The following is a 13,623-nucleotide window of genomic DNA, read 5'->3' on the forward strand; positions in this document are numbered from 1 at the left end:
GTTAATTCCCATATCTGCCACATGGTGGGACCGGAGGAGGCTCTCCTGCTGCCTCAGTCCGCCTCAGTCTGCTTCAGTCTGCTGCCGCTTTGTTGTCGAGCCGGAGGAGGAGGTCACTCAGTCCGAGCAGCAGTCCGTCACAGCGCACCAGGACCCGCACAGGACCCGCACCGCTCCGCACTTCTCTCCGCAGCTTTTTAGCGCAAAACCAACGTGAGTAAAAAAACAACAACTTTGAACCTGTACTCTTGTTCTGTAAACGGAAGCTGCTTCTCTTTCAGTCATGTTTTTGTGTGAACACGAGGCTGCGTGGTTGCTCGGTGATCGGGTTTATATTATGATCGATCATCAGGTTCTTGATTGATTTGATAGTTTCTGCAAAACGGCCACATTTTAAATCTGTTCTTACATATTCTATGAAGTGATCAGACTGATGATGTGGCGCCTGTGTGCTTGATTTATGTTTCTGAGCTTCACTATCAGACCACTTGTTACTCTGTCACACTCTGAAGTACAACTTTCAAGTTTAAATTCCCCTTAAATGCTATAATGAAGTGCTTTTTAAATACCCAAGTACTTGTAAAAGGCTTTTCTAGGAAAATGCACACAAAACAATGTTGCCAGAACAGAAAATCTGCAGTTTTTTGTATGTAGTTTAGTTGAAGCTGTTGGACTTTACGATGATGATTATGTGTTTGCAGAAACTGGTCTGGTTCTTGTTGTTGGAAACACTGATTGAAAACATATCAGGACGTTCAGACACTGAAACACAAGTTCCAAGTTTAAACTGTCCTTAAATACTATCATGAAAAAGTACTTTTTAGTATTCAAGTACATGTAAGAGGCTCTTGTAGGTAAACACAATTTTTAAAATAAGTTTGCCAGAATTTTTCTTACAAACAACACTGTTCAGTTTTGGTTAAATCAGCAGTTTTGTGCGTGTAATTTGGTACAAACAGAAGCTGAAGTTGATTAAACTCTACACTGAAATACTAGTTTAAACTGTCCTTAAACACCCTGAAGTGTTCTTGGAGTATATTTAGTACTCAATTTGTTAGAGCCTCTTGTAGGAAAATGTACACAGTTTTGCCAGAACTTTACTAAACAAACAACACTGTTCAGTTTTGGTTAAAATCAGCAGTTTTTGCATGTAGTTAAGCGCAAACTGAAGCTAAAGTTGATTGGACTCTATTGGACTTTGGCCCAAACCGGATTTTGAACCTTCACACACACTTGTTGATTTCAAGCGAGGAAAGTTTGCACAAAGTGAAGCTGATTTTGTGTTTGCAGAGATTTGTCTGGTTTCTGTTGCTGGAATCGCTGATTGAAAACATGACATAACTTATTAAACCTAAGATCTGCAGTTTTTTGCATGTAGTTTGGTGCAAACAGAAACTGAAGCTAAAGCTGATAAAACTTTGTTGGACTTTGACCCTAATTGGACTTTGTACCTTCACCCGAAGCTGTTTAACAGATATCAGATCTTGGAAGTTGATCAAGGCAGAAAAACAACATTTTGAGACATTATTTGATCAAAAGTTTGAAGGATTTATTGATTTCTGATTGATCGTAATAATCTAATGTTGGTGTTAAAGCCTTTAAATCAGCATTTAGAACAGTTTATCTAAACTTTTGACCCTTTAAGACAAACCAGTATCTGCTGGTTACTGGTTGAATGTGTCTCCTGGTAATTACAAGTTGAACCACAGTGTAATTGTTTTATTTACTTTAATTTCAGAGGGAAAATCCCATATTTGACTAGAAAAAAGGGCAAAGATTGGTGCGTTCCAACACTGAAATACAACTTTCAAGTTTAAACTGACCTAAAATACTCATATGTAGTACTTCTTGGTACTAGTAATTTTTAGATGCTCTTGAAAAGACAGTATTTGATCAAAAGTTTGAAGGATTTGTTGATTTTAAGTGAGTTTTAAAGTAGCATTTAGATCAGTTTGTCCACACTTTTGACCCTTTAAAACAAACCAGTATCTGCTGGTTACTGGTTGAATGTGTCTCCTGGTTGTTACTAGTTGAAGCACAGTGTAATTTTTTAATTTACTTTAATTTCAGAAGCCCCAAAGAGGAAAAAATCCCATATTTGACTAGAAAAAAGGGCAAAGAATGGTGCGTTCCAACACTGAAATACAACTTTCAAGTTTAAACTGTCCTTGAATACTCATATGTAGTACTTCTAAGTTTACTAACTTTTTAAAGCTTTGCAACACAAGACAAACAACACCGTCTTTTCTGATTAAAATCTGCATTTTTTTGCATGTAGTTGTGGATTTTGCACCTTCACACCGAGCTATGTGACAGATATCAGATCTCAGCAGCTGATTCAGACGGTAAAACAACACTTAAAGACAGAATTTGATCAAAAGTTTGAAGGATTTATTGATTTCAAGCCTTCAAGGCAGCATTTACATCAGCTTCTCCAAACCTTTTGACCCCTTAAAACAAACCAGTATCTTTTCACTATCTCCTGGTTGTTACCAGTTGAACTTCAGTGTGAAACTATCTCATATTTGACCGGAGATTGGTGCAAAGTCTGACACAAAGTGAACCTGATTTAGTGTCTGGGTCCTGTTGTGGGAATCACTGATTGAAAACATCATGGGACGGTCAAACTCTCTAAACCTTATTAAATAAACTCCTAACTCCAGGATACAGAACTGGTTTTTGTTAAGGACTGCAGGACTTTCAGCCTGTTTTTGGGCTGAACTTAACTTAAAACTACAAATAATGATCGTTATTGTTTGGTTTCTAATGTCATAAAATACCTTAATATGGTCAAAGGGACATTTTCCCATGTTGTATTAAGTCCAATCAACAGTCCAAAACTCAAAGATAATAAAAGCCCAAGAAAAACAGCACATTTTCCAGCGTGTCTTCCAAATGGAAACAACAAAATGTATAATTTGTTTAATTATTCTAGTCAGACGTTTCTTCATAAACTGTTGGAAACAAAAAATCTCCTGGTGAAGGTTTGGTTGTGTTTAGGTACAAAAACCATGTGGTTAGGTTTAGGAAAGATCATAGTCTGGGTAAAAAATATGTCTTTATTAAGGGTTTGGGATGTTTGTCTTCATAGTGACAACAACAAAGTTTGGATACAAACAAGAGTTAAAAAAAAACCCATTAACGTTTGGTTAGAAACTGGAAACAAACTGAAGTCTGTTGGTGTTAAAGTCTGACACATTTAATGCTCTCGTCATAGTTACTACGGCCACTAGAGGGTGCAGTCAGTTTTTACGTAAACATGTTTTTTACGGCTGAAATGACTCATATGACGTCATTTGGTATTTCTCTGCTGCAGTGTCTTGTTACTCATCAGCCGACACACAAATCCGCAATAAAATAAGCCAAATATCGTCCGATATATCAGCCTGACATTTACTTTTTCTGTCGTACCTTTAAAAAAAAAAAAAAATGCAATTCTCAGACATATATTCAGTTTACAGAGAGACAAAACACAGACGAGCACCAAAGAAGTCCTACAAAATGTAAAATTTCACTCAGAAAGTCACTAAAATAAAATGCACCACACCGAACAGTCGCCCCTGACCTGACTGAAATTATTTTTAATGCATTTAACCGAATCTGACGTGTCATGTTTATATGGTTTAAGTGAAAAATAAATAGTCCAATCATCGTATCAAACAGCCAGTCAATGAAAACGTTCTGACTCAGTTGCAGCTCTTTGACTGGACTTTATTTAGCCTTAGGCTCATGGGAATACTGTTCTATTTCCCCTAAAATATAATGAAATGTATAAAAACAAACCAGTAGAGTTACATGGGATGTTATGATAAGTAACTTTTCAGCTAAACAAAAATCAAATTTTCTTCAGATCTGTGCAGCTGGAGAACACTTTACTAACTGATTAAAGCTGTGCAGTACTTCAGTTCTGCTCTGAGTTTTTTGCATGTAGTTTGATGCAAACAGGAACTGAAGCTAAAACTTTGACCCAGAGAGGGAAAAAAATCCCATATTTGACTGGAAAAAGGGGCAAAGATTGGTGCGTTCCAACATTGAAATACAACTTTCAAGTTTAAACTGTCCTTAAATACTCATATGTAGTACTTCTTAGTACTCAGGTGTTTGTTAGAGACTCTTGAAAATACACAAGAAACAAATGGAAATAACTGGCACAAGTTTACTAACTTATTAAAGATTTGCAGTACAAGACAAACAACACTGTTCTGCTCTGAAAATCTGCAGTTTTTTGCATGTAGTTTGTTGCAAAAAAAGAAAAGAAAATGAAGCTAAAACTTTGACTCAAAGTGGATTTTGCACCTTCACACAGAACTGCTGGACAGATATCAGATCTTGGAACTTGATCAAAACAGGAAAACAACACATTGAGACAGAAGTTGATCAAAAGTTTGAAGGATTTATTGATTTCTGATTGATCTTAATAATCTAATGTTGGTAAAAGCCTTCAAAGCAGCATTTAGAACAGTTTATCTAAACTTTTGACCCTTTTAAAACAAACCAGTATCTGCTGTTTACTGGTTGAATGTGTCTCCTGGTAATTACAAGTTGAACCACAGTGTAATTGTGTAATTTACTTTAATTTCAGAGGCCCCATAGACAAAAAATCCTATATTTGACTTTAAAAAAGGGCAAAGATTGGTGCATTCCAACACTGAAATACAACTTTCAAATTTAAACTGTTCTTAAATACTCATATTTAGTACTTCTTGGTACTCTAGTATTTGTTAGAGGCTCATATCTATTACAGTATTTGATCAAAAGTTTTAAAGATTTGTTCATTTCAAGTGGGTTTTAAAGCCTTTAAAGCAGTGTTTAGATCACTTTATCAAAAGTTTTGACCTTTGAAAACTGATTTAAAGTTAGCATTTTTTTGCATGTAGTTTGGTGCAAACAGAAAATGAAGCTAGTGTTTGTTTGACTTTGATAACAAACTGGATTTTTCACCTTCACACAGCTGCTGGACAGAAATCAGATCATGTAAGTTGATCGAGGCACTAAATCAACACTTTATAACAGTATTTGATCAAAAGTTTGAAGGATTTATTGTTCGTTATTCCATTTTAAAGCAGCATTTAGATCAGCCGCCGCTAAATATTTCAGTGTTTTCTAGTTTTGTGTGAACTGGAGCAAGACAGAGATCACTTAGTGGAAACTAACGGAGATAAAGAGTTGAACCAGTTGATTTAAAATGCCTTTAATCAATCATCAGCATGCAGCAGTGGAATCTGTTGATCGACTGTTGGTTTGAGCCTGAGGGGAACCTCGAGCAGTGACGTGCAGCTCTCCTCCTGCAGGGGGACCGCTGCTGTTTGTGAGGACCGGTCTGTGCTGCAGATGTGAATGTGGGTCAGTGTTGTTGGTGGCATCCGTCGATATTTGGGATCGCCACATGTGCGGCCGTAAATCATGGCAGCTGCAGGTGGAGCCTGGCCTCACTGCGGCCTGACCTTAATTACCTTTCCATACATCGGGACGGAGACGTTGGGGAGATTCTGCGGAAGTTTGCAGCTTCTCTGAATGTTTTCACCTTCAGGAACCAGTTCGTCTTCATTCTGAGATCGTTAACAGTTGCACCCGACACCGCGCCGCCTGTCTGTTCAAAACTGCAGGAAATCACAGTTCTGTGCAGGTTTTCTCTCCAAAATAAGAGCTGCAGGTCGTCTGCAGAGCTGCGACTCGCCTTCTGAGTCTATAACCTGTTTACCCTGTTCGCTGGAATGGCCCTGAAGGGTAATTATGGGTTTAATAAGGTTTGAGCCACTCGAGCTGCTCACATTACTGCTCCACAGAAAACAAGATGGAGGAGCTGCAGAACAAGAGACACAGGAGTTTAATGCAAAAGTTCAGGATTATTATCAAACCAAAAACAACCAGAGACGTCTGATGATGGTATTGGTAAATGGTAAATGGAGTGCACTTGTCTAGCTCTTTTAATCCAAAGCGCTTTACACAACAGACTGCTCTCATTCACCCATTCGCACACACATTCATACTGGTGTTAGGGGCTACCAGGGCACACTGGTGCCACCTGCCACCATTGGGAATTAATTCACACACCGATGGACGCAGCATCAGAAGCAATTTGGGGTTCAGTATCTTACCCAAGGATACTTCAACATGTAGTCAACCATGGTCTGGGATCAAACCTCCAACCTTCCGATCAGTATGCGGCCGATCTACCAACTGAACCACAGAAAAATTATTTTATTAATAATAAAATAATTAAATTAATACATAAATATTACTATTAAATAAGTAACTTAAGCTGTGAAATAAATAAATGAGTCAGTAAATATATAAATACATTTAAATATATAAATGTATAAATGAAAATTCAATATTCATTTATATAGAACATTTAGAAACAGAAAAATCCATCTGTATTCATCACATTTATTTACAGTTATTTATATAGATAATACTGACTGGTTTGGTTATTTTTTAAGATTCCTAGCCTTATTTATTTATGACAATCAATAGTTTTGGTGTTGTGATTTGTTTAAATATACATACATTTTAATGATTGTCAGTTAAAAGAGTTAATTCATAGCCTAGTCTAATAATATAATATAATAATAAATGTAGAATAAAAAAATGCAGGTAAGTCAATGAATGATTGGCATTTATTTATCTGTGTTATCGTTAATAAATAACATTAAAAGACCAAAAAACAAAGTTAATGTACAAACAAGTATTGTTTGTGTATCAAAGTCTGATGTATCTTCTTCCCTAACACAGGACCATCACCATTATCTTTGTTAGATGATATTTTGTCATTAATATAATTTTATGACCAATTTATGCCACTGATATAATGATAATAGAACGGGATTATAATGCAAGGACACCCTTTCAAAGAGCAATTAACTTTTAATTCTTAATATTCACACATGAAGGTGAAAAAACAATTAAAATATCCTGAATAAATAATGGAAAAGGCAAGGCATTCAAAGTGCTTTACACAAAACATTAAAAGCATTTAAAAGAGACCTATATAAAAGTACATTCAAATATGAAATTTAAGACTGAAAACGAGCAGATAAAATGTTTAGGAAAAAATATAAAAGTACATTCAAATATAAAATTGAAAGCGATCTGAAAAAATATATATTTTAAATTTAATAGGAATAATAGTTATAATGCAGTAAAGGCAAAAAGTATGTATATATTTCTGTTCATTGGGCTGTGGAACTGTGTCCAGGTTTATTATAGTGGTTTGAGTGTTTGAGACATTATTAAAAAAAATTAAACTGCAGGAAACACAACAGGAGATATTGAGGTCGGAGACAATTATCATCATCATCATCATGTTCAGAAATCAAACGATAAGTAAATATTGTTATTATAGGGACAGGCCTGTGCACACACGGTCCTGCTGGATTAATCCGCCGCTAAAAGTAGTCCCCAACAAATAGACTATTACCTAAAACATGAGTCACTCACAAAACTGGAAAAGTTTGTACACAGAGTCGCTCCACATGTATGAAACGTTGCTCACGTCGGGTCGATACGTGAGTCAGCGGTCGACGCCCGACTCCTCCTGCACACCTGCAGGCTGTGACAGAGAATGAAACGCGTACCTGTGAGGAATTAGTTTCACTCAGGGTTTACACTGCACTCCATATTAATCCTAATAAATATCATTCAACGGCGTCATATTTAGGAGGAGTTGTGGAGGGAAAAACTGCATTTTCCTTCAGTGTTGGGGAACTATAAACTGGATCTAGTGATGTCAGATTAGGTTATTTTTAGTTTAATTTATTTGCAATAAAATGTAAAAAAAAACATTTCATGTATAGCGTAAAAGACAGGAGTTTCTGTCAGACAAAAGCTTGCATCAAGTTCACCTTTCATACATATACAGTCATGGAAAAAATGATTAGACCAGCCTTTTTCTTCAATTTCTTTTTCATTTTAATGCCTGGTACAACTAAAGGTACATTTGTTAGGACAAATATAATGATAACAACAAAAATAGCTGATAAGAGTTTAATTTAAGAGCTGATATATAGACATTTAACATGGTTTTTAAAAAAATAACCAAAATCATTATCAAGAAAACCATGGAAAATGTCTAGATATCAGCTCTTAAATTATATCACAATATCACAATATTTTGGCATTGGAACTGATAAGATTTTATTGATACAAATGCGATAATAGATCCTGCATCAAGTTCATGTGTTGAAATAAAAACCCAGAGTTTAGACAGAGAGAAGGTCAACCAGCTGTTTGTCGAGGAAGCAATGTTTTTGGTGGTTATTTCCTCTCCGCCCTGACTCCTTCTTGTTGTCTGTGAGTTTCAGAGTTTCACTTCACTGTTTTTGTCAAAGAAACATGTCAGCATCGATAAAAGGACCTGATGAACTCTGAGGATTTTGGTTCTGATTGGTCCAACAGTTTAGAACCAGTTCTCCGTTCTTAACCCTCACTATATTATGTTTTATCATACAGTATTGATTTTTATTTAATAGTTTACATGCAAAGATTTGTAGCAGACAGAGTGCAAAAAAAGTAGTGCTGTGAATGAAACTAGACTTTATCATGCAATCAGAAAGAACAGATTCGAGAGGAACACTGCAGTTGAAAAATGTTTAACCCTCTGGGGTCTCAGCCTAATTTGGCCGTTTTTGAATACTTTTGATTTTGCCCTTCATGTACCACATAAAAAATGTTTTCTATACCCATATTTGGTATCCATTTAAACTTTAACCTACTTTATCAACATATAGAGTTTAAAATTTATACTATTTACTACAATAAAAACCACAAATGTGCTCAATTAACTGTTTTGGAACTTGAAAATGTAAACGTAGGATACAAATATGAACTGGGAGAAAGTTTCAAGTCTGTACTTTGGAGTGAAGTTGATAGCAGCGCTCCATGTGACCTCGTTTTTTTTGTTAAATGTCACATGATCTGATCAGGACGCCACCATCATAGACCCCAGAGGGTTAATTGAATGTCAAATAAATTTGGGTATTAAAATGCAAATAAAAAAAATCTGTCTGCTGTTAAAATTTCTGTTAAAACTGTTGGATTTGTAAACAAAACTTTACCATTCCCATTAACATATTTTATGTGCAATTTTGTGGTTGTAGTGCAGATAGTTTTGCTCTTAAATTAATTTTTTTAGACTGGAAACCAGACGAATCTGCAGAGCTCATGTTTTAGTTGCTCAGACTTTCTCACATTCAGACTGATTTCCAGCCGTTCAGTCAGCAGCTCTGATTGGACGATGGACATCCAGTTAACCCTTTATCGGGCGAAGAACCGTATTTGGTAACTTCAGTGGATATCAAAATGAGGTCCCCATGTCTCTCCGTGAGGTTGTAAGATTTCGAGAAAAAAGTTCCAAATTTACTAGATTAAAGTGGCAAATCTGTGTGAAAAAAGTCGCAGATTTACGAGAAAAAAGTGGGGGGAAAAAGAACTTTTATTCAATGAGTGCCCTATTAAGGGTTAACTCACGAAACTCAAACTGACAAACTGCAGTGCTGATCAAATCTAAATCCAGTTCCTGTCCCCGCTCTCTTTCTCACCTCAGATGTTCTCAGAAACATATTTGACTGTCTGTGTCACCTGCAGCGTCACTCTGTCACGTTTCACTGCTCTGACTGTCTGCAGGTTTGTTCTGTCTGCGTGACGCCCTTTAGAAACAAAAAATGAGCTGGAAGCTTCCAGGCTGAAGAGCATCTTAGAACTAGTCTGCTGATGTCAGGTTAGTTTTTTTCTGTTATCACAGTGTCGATAATTTTGCATGTTAAAGACACTAAAGTGAGCCCATAATAAACACGATGGTGTGTTCTTTATACAGTTTTCCTGAAATTATATGAGAAAAATTTAATGAAAGTGTAAAAAAACAAAAAAACACATCAGACCTCAGCTCTGTTGATTCTTTGTTTTACAGCAGTGATGAGTTTGAGTATCAGAGGAAAAACGAGCTTCTTTTCATAAAGTTTTCTGTTAACATGTTTCTCTTGTCAACATGAGATCTGAGCGACTCCACCCACAAATATCTGCAATGTTAGAAAGTTGAACTCATAGCAGAGAGTGTCATTTTATTTTTATATATATTTTTCAAATTTTTTTCAATTAAATATATTAAAAATAAAATATTTATACACACTATTTGACACTATTTTTTTTCTATGAAATACAATTATATGTTTTTTTCCCCAATTTTTATTGATTATATATATACATTTATATAAATTATAATTTGTATTAATTCAAAAATAATAATTAATAAATATATATATTTATGTTGTTTTTTACATATATGAAAGTTTTTTTCATTTATAAATATTTAATATAAAATATATGAAATGTAAACATATTTTTGGGATATTTTATTTAAATATATTTTTATTAATAAATTGTATTTACTTATTTACTTGTTTTTTTATTAATTTAATTCATTTTAAATTAAATACTTTTTTAAAAGCAAAAATGCCAAAGTAACTGTCTCCGGTTCCAGCTTCTTAAATGTGAGGATTTGCAGGGGGTTTTTGTTTGTTTGTTTGTTTTTGTCCTTTATCGTCATCTACAGTGAAAAATAAGCAACTTAAAGTTGTCAACTTGGAAACTGATGTTTTCCAGCTCAAATGATCAGTTAAGAAAATAACTGGTAGATGATTAATAATGTTTATCTCTTTCAGCAGCTTGAGCTTTGAAATGAACATTTGTTCTAAAGATGTTGGTGGATTTATTTCTCTATATTCACACGCTGTTGGTGTATAACATCTTCACGTGGTCTGAAGCCGTTTGTCGTGTCCGGTGTCACGGTGAGAAAAGGGCGTTTTTCTTTCTCTTTATTGTGAAGAAACGTAAAGCCGGCGCGGCTCGTTGTGTGTCGAGTTTCTCCCTTTGTTCGCCGAGAGAAAATGGTGTGTGAAAGCGTCCATTGTTGTGCAGTCAGAGAGGATCTGAGAGCAGAGACGAGTTTATTCAGAGAGAGAGAGGAGCTGCTGTCAGTGGAGAGGAGAGTCTTATAGTGTGTGTGTGTGTGTGTGTGTGTGTCCTATAAATGATTTACCTGCAGCTAATCAGATGATTAATTAACCGTTTTAGTCATTTTTAGAGAAGAAATCCAAACATTTGCTTCTTTGAAGTGATGATTTTCTGTTTTTATTTATATTTCATTTCTGACTGTAAACTGAATATTTGGGGGTTTCAACTGTCACTCCAATGAATAAGCAAATTTAAGAATGTGATGAGAATTTTTTTTTCCTAAATATTTCAGACATTTTATTGACCAAATGATGAATTGATTAATCAAGTAAAGAATTTGCAGATAATAAAGCGTAGAAATATTTGGATCGTTGGTCAAATTAAACAAGTCATTTAAACACATCAGCTCAGGCACCTTTGACTTTTTTAGATAAAACAATCAATCAAAGAAGGAATCTGCAGATCAATTAATAATGAAAATAATCTGTAACACAGCTGAAGCAACTACATGGCAGGAAGGGAAAACCCCTATGGAATAGGTGCTGTGCACTATATTTACATTTATATATCTATATTCATACAGATACTTGTAAATATCACTCACACACTTCTCTTAAACTAGATTTTATATTTCACTGTGTTGTATTGTATTGTGTTTTTTTACTTTGTATGTTTGGTTTGACCGGGCCTCAGTACTTAATTTCGTGCCTCATCATGTGCATGCATGTGTTTTTGGTATTACAATAAAGAATTCTTTAATCTTTGATCTTTAACCTTTCAAAACAGCAGTAAATAACAGCAGTTTCAACAGCAGTAAATAAGAAGTAAATAAGTGTATATATATATATATATATATATATATACTTATTTACTTTATTTTTTTTACTAATTAATTTTTATAAAGCAAAAATGCATAAAAAATAAAAATACAAAAATAATAAAAAAAAGTAAATGTCACTGGTTCCAGCTTCTCAAATGTGAGGATTTGCTCAGCTAATATCTCCTAATAAGGTCTAGCTCCAAACATAACACACAGACCTGAGAGGTGTCAACCTTCTCCTCTGACTGTCAGCAGGGAAACCAATAAACTCACAACACATTTCCTTAAAGTGTGCTCCTTTAAGAGAGAAAACTCCAGCTGTGAGGCAGAAGTTGACCAACATTAACCTCGACATGATAAACACGAGAACACGTGTCACATGAACACTTTCTTTGTTCTGATATCAGATTTAATATTCAGGCCACAAATAGATTCTGATGCACAGAACAGCGAGGGAGGAGGGACGACACAGAGCTGATTGTTGTTTTTGTTGTTGTTGTTGTTGTTGTTGCACATTTCTGCACCAGTCAAAGAGTTAGAGTGAGTAACAGCAGGACGAGACTCCTTCACTGTTTCTGTCATTAATGAGGAGAAACTGCTGCGTTTTTACTCCAAACTGTCACATTTTCATCAAAATGAGATTTTATTTCACTGCCAACATGGCTTAATTTATATTCAGTAGAGCTGCAACTAATGATTACTTTAAATATTGATTAATCTGGCTGTTATTTCCACAATTAATCAATTGTTTTCTTTTGTCTATAAAATGTGAAATGTTCCAGCTTTAATTTTCCAAAAGATGAAGTTGATTTATTCAGACAGTTCAGACCTCAAAATATTCAGTTTAAAAGCTGATATGATAAATAAAAGTGCAGGATCTTTGTGTCTTTTGATACAAACTGCATTCATTTAGTGATTCAAAATTTAAGTTTGCATTACAACATTTTTTTAATTGAATTGTTAAAACTTTTGCTCCCAAACAGTTTCTGTTTGAGTGAATAATAAAGACACAAAAGTTACACTAATGGAAAAGCAGCAAATTATCACTTTATCCTAGCCTGGCTAACACCAGACTAATCACAAATGAGGTTAGTCTGGATACCAGCCGTTCATTTCTCTGTAGAGGAGGCGTGGTTTAAGATCCTCCACAACCATTTATTGGGCGCTTAGAATGTCTATCAAAAGCGTCTGTAGGTAGCTCTTAGCCAATCGTATCAGTTATACCAGATGACGTATGTAGCGACAGAAATTGACGTTTACATCTATGGTTTACATAGCCAGACTAGCCCATCTCTACTTGGAGACTAAAATGCTCAATTCTGCTTCTGCAACGTTTGCAGCAGGAGCTGCTTTGCTTCTCGAGTTCTCGCTTTCTGCAAGATTATTTATTTTCACGCCTTATTCCCCCTCATGTCATTCAGCCACACACATCCACTGATTTTATGGGCAATAAACAAGTTGCTGCGGGTCTCTGGCGGCTCTGCTGTCCCCCGGCTCGTAGCCAGATCACCGGCATTACAGCAGTGAGCGGTAGAGGGGCCATTAGCGGCGCTAGTAGCGGCACTATATAGTAGCGGCACTATATAGTAGCGGCATTATATAGTAGACTTTTCCCAAATCCTGTCGGAAGCAAGGCTAAAACATCCTTTTTCGCGGTGAAACAAGAGTGTAAAGTCAATTGTTGTTCTTTTTTACAATCAACTGTCGCTCTAAACTATTTAAAACACCATCTACAGCTAAAGAGAGTTTCGCGTCTGCTGCAGCCATGTTGGATCTGTAAAGAAACTACAAAACTACAAGCTTCCATCTGTCCAGTAGTACGCGTCATCGTCTTGCCGTCCCTCCACGTTCTG

At 35.6% G+C, this 13,623-nt stretch overlaps 1 protein-coding gene across 1 annotated transcript in view; it reads left to right on the forward strand.

Moving 5' to 3' along the window:
- The first annotated feature begins 62 nt into the window (after positions 1-62).
- The window catches only part of LOC131991121 (CD82 antigen-like), a 42,013-nt gene continuing 28,452 nt past the window's right edge, over positions 63-13,623 (forward strand). The window contains exon 1 of the mRNA XM_059356433.1: positions 63-213. The gene's annotated coding sequence lies outside the window, so the exon portion shown is untranslated. The remainder of the gene's footprint in view (positions 214-13,623) is intronic.

The sequence above is a fragment of the Centropristis striata genome, chromosome 2 (genome assembly GCF_030273125.1).
Source record: "Centropristis striata isolate RG_2023a ecotype Rhode Island chromosome 2, C.striata_1.0, whole genome shotgun sequence".
NCBI lineage: Eukaryota > Metazoa > Chordata > Actinopteri > Perciformes > Serranidae > Centropristis > Centropristis striata.